General features: G+C 40.2%; 1 protein-coding gene across 1 annotated transcript in view; it reads left to right on the top strand.

Annotated features, from left to right (window-relative positions):
* Positions 1-12,750, top strand: part of FGD6 (FYVE, RhoGEF and PH domain containing 6) — a 173,609-nt gene that overhangs the window by 20,313 nt on the left and 140,546 nt on the right. The gene's annotated exons all lie outside the window — the stretch shown is intronic.

Raw genomic sequence — 12,750 nt, 5'->3', positions numbered from 1 at the left:
CCTAAAGATAATTCTTTTGAATTTCTTATCAAAGAGTTCCAATGCTGCTTCTTCCTCAGGGATGTGTTCTGGGTCTGTATTCTGCTCCCTTGTTTCTACCACTTTATCCTGCTTCTTTGTGTGGACTGTGATTGTCTATTGTCTCTGAGGCATCGTGACCTTGTTGTATTTAGATCTCTGTTAACTGTTTGTGAAGAGCAGCCAAGGGTGATTCACACTCTTCTTGGTTGTTTTTTATAGTTGGCCTGTTGGTGGAGAAGGAGGTAGTGGCTTTTGCTCAGTAAGTGAAGTTGCAGTAGGTGTGGGTGTAGTTGTGTCTTATGGGGACTGTTGTTGTCTCCCGCTCAGTTAGAGACAAATTACAATTGAATAACTATCAAAAAACTATAAACACATGGACAAAAAAAACCACCATGTAATCACACAGGAACAGTAACCAAAAAAAGAAAAAAGGGAAAAAGAAGAAGAAAAAATAAGAAAACTTTCAATATCTGGGGATAGGGCACTAAGAGAATAAAAGTAGAGAATGAGAATAACGAAGGAAAAAAATCAGAAAAATGCAAAAAGAACAACATAGAATGGGGTTAACCATGAGAGAAAAGGGGTGAAAATTACACTTAAATTAAAAAGAAAAAAAAAAAATTCAACCAGGAACAGGGAAAAGAAAAAGTGCTGAAAACTAGGACCTGGGAGGGGAAGATTAAGAATAATAGTAAAAAGGATAAAAGTATTAATAATAATAGTTGTTTTACAACAGACAAATACAATCAAAGTAAACACCAGAAAAAAGAAAGCGAAAAGGAAAAAAATAAAAAAAGAGAAAAAAAAATCAGTGGCGGACAGGGCAGGGCACCCAGGCTCTTTCTAAGCACCCAGACTGTGATGGAGTTCCTGTGGGCCCAGAAGGTAGGTATGAGTGGGGGATGGCCGCACCTCCGTTCACCAAGCGGGTGTGGGGTATAAGAGTAACAAGAGGAATATGGTTACTTTTCAGTCTTTCAGGTCCAGAGTATTCTTGGGGTTGCTGGAAAGCAAAACGTGTTCGTAAGCCCCAGGAATCTGCGAGAGTGCTGTCTCTTTAAATATCCAAAATAGTCTAGCCGCTTTGAAACCTTCAAAATGGCTGTGCCCCCCATACCGGCAAAGGTCCACAGCTCAGCCCGCCTTTCTCTTCACCTTCTCCATTTATTCCCCAGCCATCAGAGTAGTCCTCTGTGCAGTCCCTGGCCAGCAGGGCTGATTTTTAGGTTAATTCTTAGGTCCTTCCACCACTGGGGAATCTCCAAGCTGTCTGTGCCGTCAGGATCGCTCGGATCACTGCCAGACCGCAGCTCCGTATGTCTCCTTTTTTGATATTTTCACGCAAATTCTTCTGCTAATTGGGGTTTAGTCCACCTCTATATCCTTCCTTTCAAGGCGCAGGGGGCCACGATTATCTTCTGTGTCTGTGTTAATTGGTTTCCCTTTTCTTTGTTGAAGAGGGTCTGTGCATGCAGTCTTTCTGCCTAGTCTGCCATCTTGCCGGAACTCCAGGTTTGAGATTCTTAACGAGTACTAGCTAAATCAAAAGACTTTAGTCATAGGATTATACTGACAATATTTTGCCTGGGAGGTTGTTCCTTTTGTAAACAGTACAGAATAGAATGAGGAAAAAACAAAAATAGAAGAAGCTTTCTTTATGAAGAAATTTGGACACTCAAAAATAAGGTAAATGAGAAACCAGTCATACATTTCAAGTGAATTGAAAGGATCAAAGTGAAAACCCTGTTTTGTAGTCTGGCTATTGAAAATATAAAACTCTGCTTGGGAATAATTTATTCAAAGTCCAGCACCCTAGGATCTGAAAAGGAGCCCTGGTGGTCCAAAAGTTAAACTCTTGGCTGCTAACCAAAAGGTTGGCAGATCACACCCACTTAGCAATTCCTGGAGAGAATTCCTGGAGAGAAAGGTAATCTGCTCCCTTCAAGATGACAGCCTAACAACTGCCTGTGGGGCAGTTCTGCAGTGTCACATGGGTTCAGTATGTGGTGGACAGCACCTAACAACAACATGAGGGTTTTAACCAATTTCTCACCCCTCAAGCATGAGACGGGTGGATTTTACCTAGGGGACTTTGTTGTTGTTGTTGTTATGTGCCAGTCGAGTCAAACCCGACTCATAGCGACCCCTCCTTGGGTTTCCGAGGCAGTATCGCTACGGAAGTAGGATTGCCCAACCTTCCTTCCGAGGAGTGGCTGGTGGATTTGAACCTGCAGCTGTCTGGTTAGCAGGCAAGTGTCTTAGCCACTATGCTACCAGAGCTCCCCCTAGGGGACTAGTTCCCAGAAAATCACTAGTTTTCAGGTTCTATGTATGTAATTGTCTTGGGTTCTTAGTGCTGGTATTGCAGTAATTCTACAAGTGAATGGTTTTAAGGAACAGAAATTTATTTTCTTATAGTTTAGGAGGCTAGAAGTCGAAATCCAGGGCACTAGACCTAGGGGAAGGCTCTCTCTGGGGGAAAATCCTTGTGTTGTCTATTCTAAGATTCTCACAGCCCTGGGGACACATTGTTAAGCATTTGGCTGTTAACTGAAAGATTGGCAGTTTGAACCCACCAGCCACTATGTGGGAGAAAGATATGGCTACAAAAGATTATAACCTTGAATAGCCTGTGGGGCAGTTCTACCTGTCCTATAGGGTCTCTGTGAGTCAGAAGTGACTCATGGAGCCAAATTGACAAGGGATTTTGTTTTTTGTCTTAAGCGTTCTCAGAGAGCTCCTTGTGGCATCTGTCCTCCCCTGTTGCCCTTGCCTGCTTCTGCCTTCCTTTTATATCTCAAAAATGATTGGTTTAAGACATACCCTTCACTGATGGCCTCATTAACATAACAAAGAAAACCCTTTTCCCAATGGGATTATATCCACTGGTTTTGGGGTTAGGATTCATAGCACATATTTTTGGGGGACACAATTCAATCTCTAACAGTAACCAACCAAATTCTGGATCAGTCAGCAATCATTTGGGAAGCTTGGGGCCATATGGCCAACCTCTTTAGAGTACAGGTGTTTCATAAATTCAACAGCTTAATGTGTACAAGTTTATAACATATTTATAATATATCAGAAGAAGATCTGACAGTGTACTGGTTAAGGTATTTGAGTGCTAACTAGAAGGTTAGTGGTTCAAACCCACCAGCTGCTCTGCAGAAGAAAGATGAAGTAGTCTGCTTCAGTAAAGATTTACAGCCTTCGAAACCCACTGGGGCTTACTGTGAGTCGGAATTGACTCGATGGCAGTGAGTTTGGTTTGGTTTGGTTTATAATTTATCAGGAAATAATTGTAGCCAGTTCCTAATTCTAAATAAGGTTGTGTTCTAAATTTTATGATAATTTGGAACTCAGTACATTTCCCAAAGAAACAATGTCGGAAATGGTGGTTAAGGTCCTAGTTAATAGCCAGAAGATATTAACTATGTCTGTACTAGCTTGTCCTTCACCCCTCCTCCAGTCAGGTGAATTCTTCCTGTCTCAGTGCTTCTTCTGTGCACTCCTCTGATACAGGCTGGGGCTGAAGATGGAGCAAAGTTGGCCAGTGTGGTGTTGAGCCCTGGGAGAAGCAACTCCACAGGCCTGAGGCACTCATCAGAGTTTGTGGAAAGGGTGAGGTGACTGAAGAAGAATGAGGAAATGGGGGGCTGGGCTGCTGTCAGCAAGGCTTTGGAGTGATAAGGAGAAGGGAAGGGGTGGGGTTGGTTGGGAATTAGCATACAGTAGATTTTCTTCCCTCCTTTTCTCCTTATCATTCCTGTCCTTTCCTTCTTTCCCTCCCTAGGCAAGAGTGAGAAGTAAGGGAAGGGAAAAGGAGTGGGAGTGAGGAGTAGCACTGGCAACCCCTTTAGTGGGGGAGGGTGAATAACCAAATCTGAAGGTGAAGGAGGTGGAAGGGGGAGTTCCTGTAGCCATAGAAACAGTAGCTTGAGTTGTTCCCACATAGATTGTCCTTTGGTCATTGCTCTGGGTTCTCAAAGTAGTTTGTTTCTGTCTTCTACAGATGTTGAGTATGTGTCAGACACTGTTCCTTCAGAGGTAAAAGGGAATGCCTGCTTAACAAATGTCTGTCCACCTAGGCAACAGACAGTGTTAGCACAACGTGATTTCAGTAATCCAAGCTTTGCCTGGGTTGTATATACTTGGGGTATTAAAGACTTCACAGAGGTGGCAACACTTGAGCCTAGTGAGCATGATTGGTGTTTGGGAGGTCGTTACCTGACCTTGGTGAGAGCAGATTCAGGGTGCTCTGGGGGAAGATGTCCGATTCCAAACTGAGGAGGACTGAGCAGAGAGGAAGTACAGTCTGCAAATACAACTGCTGTCCCCTGAAGCTCTGCCCACTTGACAGTTTGGATTCATCTTTTGGTCTTTTTATGAACCAGAATTCAAGAAATACTAAAATAAACTTCAAGATTATTTCTTTAACTTTGTGTTTCTTGTATTGGAATCATAGTCACACCGTTTTGGCAAATCTGTTTATTTATACAATTATGCTGCATTTGAAACTTCAGCTAGAAGCATTGAGTTTTATTTGTGGCAATATGGATTTTCTTTTTTCCTTTTAAACAAATATTAAGAATTAGTTAAAATTGCAGTATTTTGTCTAGATTTTATTGAGTTGGTCCTTCTTTCCTGTGTACAGCTAAATGATAATTTAATCATGTATCTGCTTTGGTGAAGGTTGGGCATTCCTACTTCCGTAGTGATACTGCCTCGGAAACCCAAGGAGGGGTCGCTATGAGTCGGGGCCGAATCGACGGCAAATAACAACAACAACAACAAAAATGTCACTTTATACTTTCAGAGGCAAATTTTTAGTCAGAGGTAGGAAAAATTATCCTACATTTGTGTGTGTGTGTGTGTGTGTCTCCTGCTTGGTAAAAATTCCTTCTTTTGAGATAGTTAACATTTGTACATTTTGGGTGGTAGTATTGTTTTTAGGCATAATTGATTGGAAATTTATTTTTTCCATTGCTGGGTTTTTTTCAAACTTTTGACAGTAAAAATCTAAAAACCTTTGAATTTAGCCAAGGATACAATGAGTTTGTTTTCATTAAATTAGAACTCATTACATCAGTCAGTGAAGTAGAAATTGCTTTGCAAAATGAGTGGGCCCACTTATTTCCTGGAGAAATGTTCCCAGTGTGAACCTTTTGGGGAAGGTTAGGTGTGGGAAAGGGGGACTAGGAGGGTCCTCTTTTTTTTTTTTTATCTCAGCATTTATAATTCCTGTACGATTTGATGGACCCGACTCATAGCGAGCCCTCCTTGGGTTGCCGAGGCAGTATCACTACGGAAGTAGATTGCCCAACCTTCCTTCCGAGGAGTGGCTGGTGTGTTTGAACTGCCAGCCTCCTGGTTAGCAGTCAAGTGCCTTAGGCACTATGCTACCAGAGCTCCCTGTACAATTTGATAGGTAAAGATAATTAGGCAATCCACTGTTCATTGAATGGATTAAACCTTAGTAGAATATTTTGAGAAATCCCTGTATGGCACAAACAGTTAAGCATTATCCAGAAGGTTGGTGGTTCAAACCCACCCAGAGGTACTTCAGAAGACAGGCTTGATGATCTGCTTCTGAGAGGTTACAGCTTTGAAATCCCTATGGGATAGTTCTACTCTGCACACATGGGGTCACCATGAATCAGAGTCAACAACAACTAACAACAACAGAATGTTTGGAACTCCGAATGCATTTTTGCAGTAGAAATAACTGAGTAGGAGTTAGGTTCTTAGCTAGTCTACAGGAATATATTTTGCTTTCTAATATATGAAAAATGCAGTGGGAAGAAATAAGAAATGAGACTATGGCAACAATAAATAGAGCAAAAAATAAATAAATAGTTTAGGGGACACTGCAAGGAGGAAAAGGCTAGTATGTTGGGAAGAAGGAAGATATTAAGGGGATTAGAAAAACGGAGCAATCAACTTCTGTAAAGATTTATCACCTCGGAAACCCAGTGGGGATCGCTATGAGTCAGAATCAACTCGATGGCAGTGAGTTTAGTTCTTTTTTTTGAGGGTACAGGATGAAGAGGTGGGGAAGATGAACTTCTTTGCCTCGTCGTCCTCCAGGTGGTTCAGGGGAATTCCAGATCTAGGCTCTTTTTCATAGGGGATGAGTATGTTCAGGTGTTTGTAACTCAGGTAATGCCTGTACTTGTATATTACTTTTGTAAGTTTTCTGTGTCCTTCCAGACATTTCTTTCAAATTCATCATCTTTTCCTGGAATTGCATAGATGAATTTGGTATTTAGGGGAAGTTGTTTAGAATTTAAAATAAAAATATGTAGACATGTTTATATCAGCCTGTTTATTTTAATACTTTCTTGAAACAGTGTTACATTCAAAGAACACTGAGTTGTAGCACATTTGGGTGTGGGAAACTATAAAGTGATAGTGACCTTTTCATTCAATACTAACTTTAAAATAATTATATTCAAGAACAGAACTGCCTAGTTTCTTCTGGGTGGTATGGAGAAACTACTTTGGTGGTTGTCTGTGTCTGGTAATTGTTTTGTGTTTGTGGCTCTCTAGAGGGAAAAAAATACTTGCAAGTACTTTTGACACTGGGCAGCAATAATCTTTCATTGCAGTAAATTTTTCTGTGGAATAAAGCCCTGTAATATTTCCAGAAACAGCTATCTTACATAATTTTCTTTCCTAGATTTCTCAGCCCTTGTTGCGTGTGGTATAGATCCTTCTTGGCTCCATGGTTTTGTGAATTGGTGGTGGTAGTGTCTTACGAGGTGCTGCTGGCTGGGTTGGAACCATCAACCTTTCAGCTAGTGTAGTCCAGCTTAAATTTACTGTGTGCACTGCACAGGGCTCCGTGAATTGGAGTAGAGATTGTCTATGATGTCATTTTATTCTTTCTTACTTAAAGAAATTGAGTCATAGTGGTAAAATGATTTCAGGGGAAGTGGACAGTAATGCAAATGTAACTGGATTAGTGGTTCTGAGCCCTAATACTCTTCAAGGATCTGTTTATCAGACTTTCCCATTTATCAAAGTATTTTGGTTTCTGCTGCAGGAAAGGTGAAATAACAAACTGAACAAAGAAAGTCAGTTTCCTCTGAATGTCCAAACTGAAATAAAAAGGAAAACAAACACATTTAGCCTTTGTATGTTTGAAGCACTGTAATTGCTTGTTCTTTTAGCTCCTGTGGATTCTGTTTAAAACTTTACTTTCCATCATTCAGTTTCTTTATGTCAAGTCTTGTTTCTTGGTCACATGTTTGTAACAGTCGATACGGTGATCCATGTTCAAACCAAACCAAACTCACTGCCCTCAAGTCAGTCCCGACTCATAGCGACCCCTCTTTGGGTTTCAGAGGTGGTATCTCTACGGAAATAGATTGCCCAACCTTCCTTCCAAGGAGTGGCTGGTGGGTTTGAACCCCCAGCCTTCTGGTTAGTAGTCAAATGCTTTAGACACTATGAATATTAGAAATTAAAGAATAGTTTTGGTTTTCAATAAAATCAGGATAGTTTAAGAAAATCTAAGAAGCAGTTCTGATTTTGAATCACTGTTGTTAGGTATGTTCTGTTAAGTCAGACCTGACTCATGATGACTCCTCCTTGGGTTTCCGAGGCAGTATCACTACGGAAGTAGATTGCCCAATCTTCCTTCCGAAGAGTGGCTGGTGGATTTGAACCGCCAGTCTTCTGGTTAGCAGTCAAGTGCCTTAGGTACGTGTGGGAAAGTGAATATGATGTATAAAGAAGCAATAATTGGTAACATTTTTTCTTTCTGTTGGTCGTCAGACATATGGGCGGTCACAGGTAAACAAATTTCAATTTAAATGAGTAGCTTTTTACTACTTAAGTTTTCATCCATAGCTCTACTCTTAAGGAGCCATAGTGGCACAGTGGTTAAGCACTCGGCTGCTAACTGAAATGTCAACGGTTCAAAGTAACCAGCCACTTCATGGGAGAAAGATGTGGCAGTTTGCTTCTGTAAAGATTGACAGCCTTGGAAACTCTCTGGGCAGTTAGTTCTACTCTGTCCTGTGAGGTCACTGTGAGTTGGAATCGACTCGACGGCAGTGACTTTGGGTTTGGGTCCAGTGTTAGAAACATGAGGAGAAAGCCCAGTTCCTCTCTGCTGCCCTGTTAAGGTTACGGGAGGGAGAAATGAGGGAAGAAGGGAAGAGTAGAGAGTGAGACTGTCCAGGAGTCTTGGTCTGATTTATGTGGTAACAAAACTTTCTGAAATCTTAGCCTCGAAATTTTGGGGTAAGAAAACTTAAGTAGAGGCACTTTTTTCTGGAGTTGGAAAATTTTGGAAATTCGAGTATGTATTTTTAACGATTGTAGGTAAATATAGCCATAGAATGACTGAATTTTAGCACTAAGCAAATCATTGCAAATCGTTCCATCCAGCCTCATGAAGTCAAGGCCCAGCGACACTTGTTTACTTTCCCACCACAGATATGGGAAATTGCAAAACCAGAGCTGCAGTGTGGTGCTTCAGACGACTCCATTGCCTTGGGATTTACTTGAGGACAGCTATCACAGCAGCAAGGCTGATGTGGAAGTATTATCAGATAGAAGATCTGAAAGGTTCATATTCTTAGTTTTGCAAAAAGGCTCAAAGTTGCTTGCATTTATTGGCTTTTTTCGCTCTTATCATAACAGGTATGGTTACCTCTATGAGGAAGGAGGGTTGTACACAGCTTCATTAAGATGGTGGTTTCAAGAACGTGAATATTCAAACTAAGCAGAAACTTATAGCAAACAAATATCTGATGCCTTTAATATATGCTAATAAAACATTCTTTCCCCAAACTATCTGGCTCCTCATCTATCTCCTATTTTCTTTACCTCACTAAAAGTCTCTCAGCCAGACAATATCAAAGATTAGAAATGCTGTTCACATCAGTAGCATAGATTTTATGGTTAATGATAATAATAGCTAGGAGCCCTGGTGGTGCAGTGGGTAGGCACTACACTGCTAACGAAAAGGTCAGCGATTCCAACCCACCAGCTTCTCCACAGGAGAAACACATGGTAGTCTACTCCTGTAACAATTACAGCCTTGGAAACCTTAGAGGATAGTTCTACTCTGTTCTTTAGGGTCACTTTGAGTCAGAATCGACTCCACATCAACAGGTTTTTTTGGTTTAATAATAGCTAGAGATTTATTCAGTTCTTCTGATATGCCTGTCATTATGCTAGGAACTTTTGCATGTGCAGTAAAAGTCAGAACCTGTGTAAGGTGGAAACCTGTTGGAGAAGGAAAACTAAAATATTTTCTACTAAAAAGGGACAATAGAAAAGTGATAAGACTGTATCCTGTCACATGCAGAATCCTTGTAAGACCTGAAAAACCAAGGTAGTCCTGTCTGAGTTCTGGCTCTTACAGGTTTCATTGTGTTACTTAGTTCTTATTACCCTATAAAACTAAACCAAACCTACTGCCACTGAGTCGATTCTAACTCATAGCTACCCTGGGGGAGATATTATAGTCATCTTGTTTTACATACAAGGAAACTGAGACATAATGAACTTAAGTAATTTGCTCAAGGACTCATTGCTAATATGTAGATAAACTGAGTGTGGAATCAAGTTTTCTGAGCCTGAACTAATGATTTTAATATATGATACTAATCTTTCATAGGCGCTCTGGTGGCATAGCACCTAAGGCATTTGACTGCTAACCAGAAGGCTGGTGGTTCCAACCCATCAGCCACTCCACTGGACTGGGCAATCTACTTCTGCAGAGATACTGCCTTGGAAGCCCAAGGAGGGGTCGCTGTGAGTTGAATCAACTCGACAGCAGTGAGTTTGGTTAGGTTTTTAATCTTTCAGAGAAGTAAATCAGACCATGTGCATATTGTTCTATAGTGGGAGCCATTGGTTTTACCATTATTTTATTTTTGTATGCTTAGTATTGGTAGAGGTCTGAGACTTTTCTACCCAGGAGTCCACAATGGATAAAATATTCCTGTCCCCATATTGCTCATTATCTAGAGAGAAAACACTAAGTGGTCTGTAAACACATTAATAAACACTTCCTGAGGTCTCAGATGTTTCATGCATAAAGAGTTCATTGATTGGAAAACTTTTATAGTGAGGTAATAGGTAACTTAAAGGTTGGAAAGTGGAATTAATCATCTTATATTTGCATTTGATCTAGTCAGTGGTGCCTGCTATACAAAGCAAGTAAAGTATGGTGTCTGCCATTTACTAGTTGCAGGTGGACAGTAATGACAAAAGATTATGCATGTCTCATATTTCCCCATTATTTACATGAGAGTTATTTTTCATCTGTCATCCCTGTTCCTCATTTCATTCTCTGTCAAGTATTTTATGATCTCTAAAGCACCTTAGTTTAATGAGAGAGTTCATTAGTTTTGGGTCCTCAAAGTAAATAATTTTGTAAGGCTAAAATACCTTTTATAATATGATGTTTCATAATACACTTAAATGAATGGTAAGGCTATTTTCCAAAGAGGCAGATGATAGACTATCTCTTACTTTAGTTAAAGATATGTTTCATTGCCTTAGATCACTTGTTCCTGCCTTGTATCACTTGTTTCCTGCTTCTCCCCTTTGCCCCCTGTTTTATGTTAAAACGGGATAGAAAAGGGGCAATGGAATGAAGCTGCTCTGAAGGGTTTTATAGGAGCCTGCTAAAATCCTGTGGCTTCAGTCTGCCAATAGTCCATGGCTCTGGTGCCTAAAGACTCATGCCTAGTGACAGTTCATTTCAAAGGTCTCTGATTCTCATGTAAACACATAGTGACATTTTATCAGCTACCTTTGGCAGTGAGGTTGTTTTTTTGGTTTGGAGAAATTTTCAGGTGTTTACCTCCCCTGGTATTTAAACAGCCACTTCAGAGAGAGTTGGGTTTTTAGATTTTATTTTTACTTTTATAGAAATTAATAAACTTAATTTCTCCTTGGATAAAAAAAAAAAATAATAATTACTTCCTATTATGTCCTTATCTCAGACTGATCTCAGCATTTGGGAAGGTGGTTGAGTGGGGAAGGTGGAGCAGCCTAGAAGTTAGAAGAAATTAAGGACAGAAATTAAGGACATTGTAATCACAGAGTTTACAATCTCATTTATTACTTTTTATATTGCAACTGTTTTATATAATTGTAGAGTCACATATTGTTGTAAGAGATAATGCAGAGAAACTAGGAATACTTCGTTTCCCCAGTGTAACATTTTGTAAAACTATTGTACAATAGCACAACCAGGATATTGATGTTGCTACAACGCACTGATCTTATTTAAATTTCTCCAGTTTTACTTGTACTCATTTGTGTGTGTATGTAGTTCTGTACAGTTTTATCACTTGTGTAGGTTTATATAAGTCTACCATCACCACTTGCTCATTCCAAGTAGCCTCGTGTCACCCTTTCATAACCACACACACCTCCATCTTCTACTACCTGATTCCTGACAACCACCAATCTATCCTCCATTTCAGTTTTTTTGTTCCTGAAAGAATGAATAAGAAAGTGAATTTTTGGATATTTATATTCATTCTTCCTTCCATAGCATATTGCCTGGAATATCCTGTTTGTAGTATAGTTAAAATAATAGCTCAAAACCAAAAAGTCACCGCTGTCAAGTCGGATCCAACTTATAACAACACCTCCTTGGGTTTCCGAGGCAGTATCACTACAGAAGTAGATTGCCCAGTCTTCCTTCCAAGGAGTGGCTGGTGGGTTTGAACCGCCAGCCTTCTGGTTAGCAGTCAAGTGCTTTAGGCACTATGCTACCAGGGCTCCTAAGATAATAATAGCTAGCATGTACTATATTACTATTTTACTGTATACCAAGCTGTACAAGGCACTGCTTTGTGCCTTGCTGTGCTATATATTTTAAAGCACTAACTTATTATTCTATCACTTTGGCAACCTCCCCTTACCACCACCCCCCCCAAAAAAAAAGAAACCATACATGAGAATAAGTATTGTAAGACATTGTAAGCACTTTTGTGCCCTTGCCTCAGCAGATACCTGGCACAAAATAGGTGGCCACATCTGAGCAAACAGTTGTCAGGTTAAATATTGCTTTTACTTGTATGAGGTCAGAATGCAGCTGCGTTTGGAGTAAACCAGTGTCCCACTGTCCAGGCTCCCAGAATGCACAGGAAACATCTGTTAATTTTACAGAGCAATTACACTGATTTGTAGAACTGCTATTTGTTAAAAGAAAGCACCCTTGGAGAAGAGAAATTGAGTTAAAAGGCCTTACGGGCCTCTGTGTTTAGTAGAAGCATAGTGATCATCCTTCCATATTATGCAATAATTAAGCAATAAACATTCCATTCTTCAAATTCCACCAGTCCTCTCATCAAGCTTGCAGTAAAAGGCATGAGATCTAGATTCTCATTCCATTGAAAGGCAGTTGTTAACAGTTCCTTAAGATATCTGCATGTGTATGTGCTGTTTAAAAAATGCAAAGACATTTGTATGACTAAAATAATTCAAGGTTTTATGAAACTTTTTTTAAAATGAAGAATTGTTCTTATATCTTACATGTAGTAGCACTGAAGGTAAAAAGGTCTGGGTAGTATGTAGTTTGTTGTTGTTGTTGTTAAGTGCCGTCGAGTCGTTTCCGTTTCCTAGCGACCCCACGCACAGCAGAACGAAACACTGCCCGATCCCGCGCCAGCCCCACAATCCCTGCTATACTTGATCCCATCATCGCAGCCACCGTATCAATCCATCTCATTGAAGGCCTCCCCCTCTTTC

Source organism: Orycteropus afer, unplaced genomic scaffold, assembly GCF_000298275.1.
Source record: "Orycteropus afer afer isolate SDZICR_OR568_19922 unplaced genomic scaffold, OryAfe1.0 scaffold00151, whole genome shotgun sequence".
Taxonomy (NCBI): domain Eukaryota; kingdom Metazoa; phylum Chordata; class Mammalia; order Tubulidentata; family Orycteropodidae; genus Orycteropus; species Orycteropus afer.
Note: the sequence above shows the minus strand (reverse complement) of the source record. Positions and strands in the feature narration are given on the sequence as shown.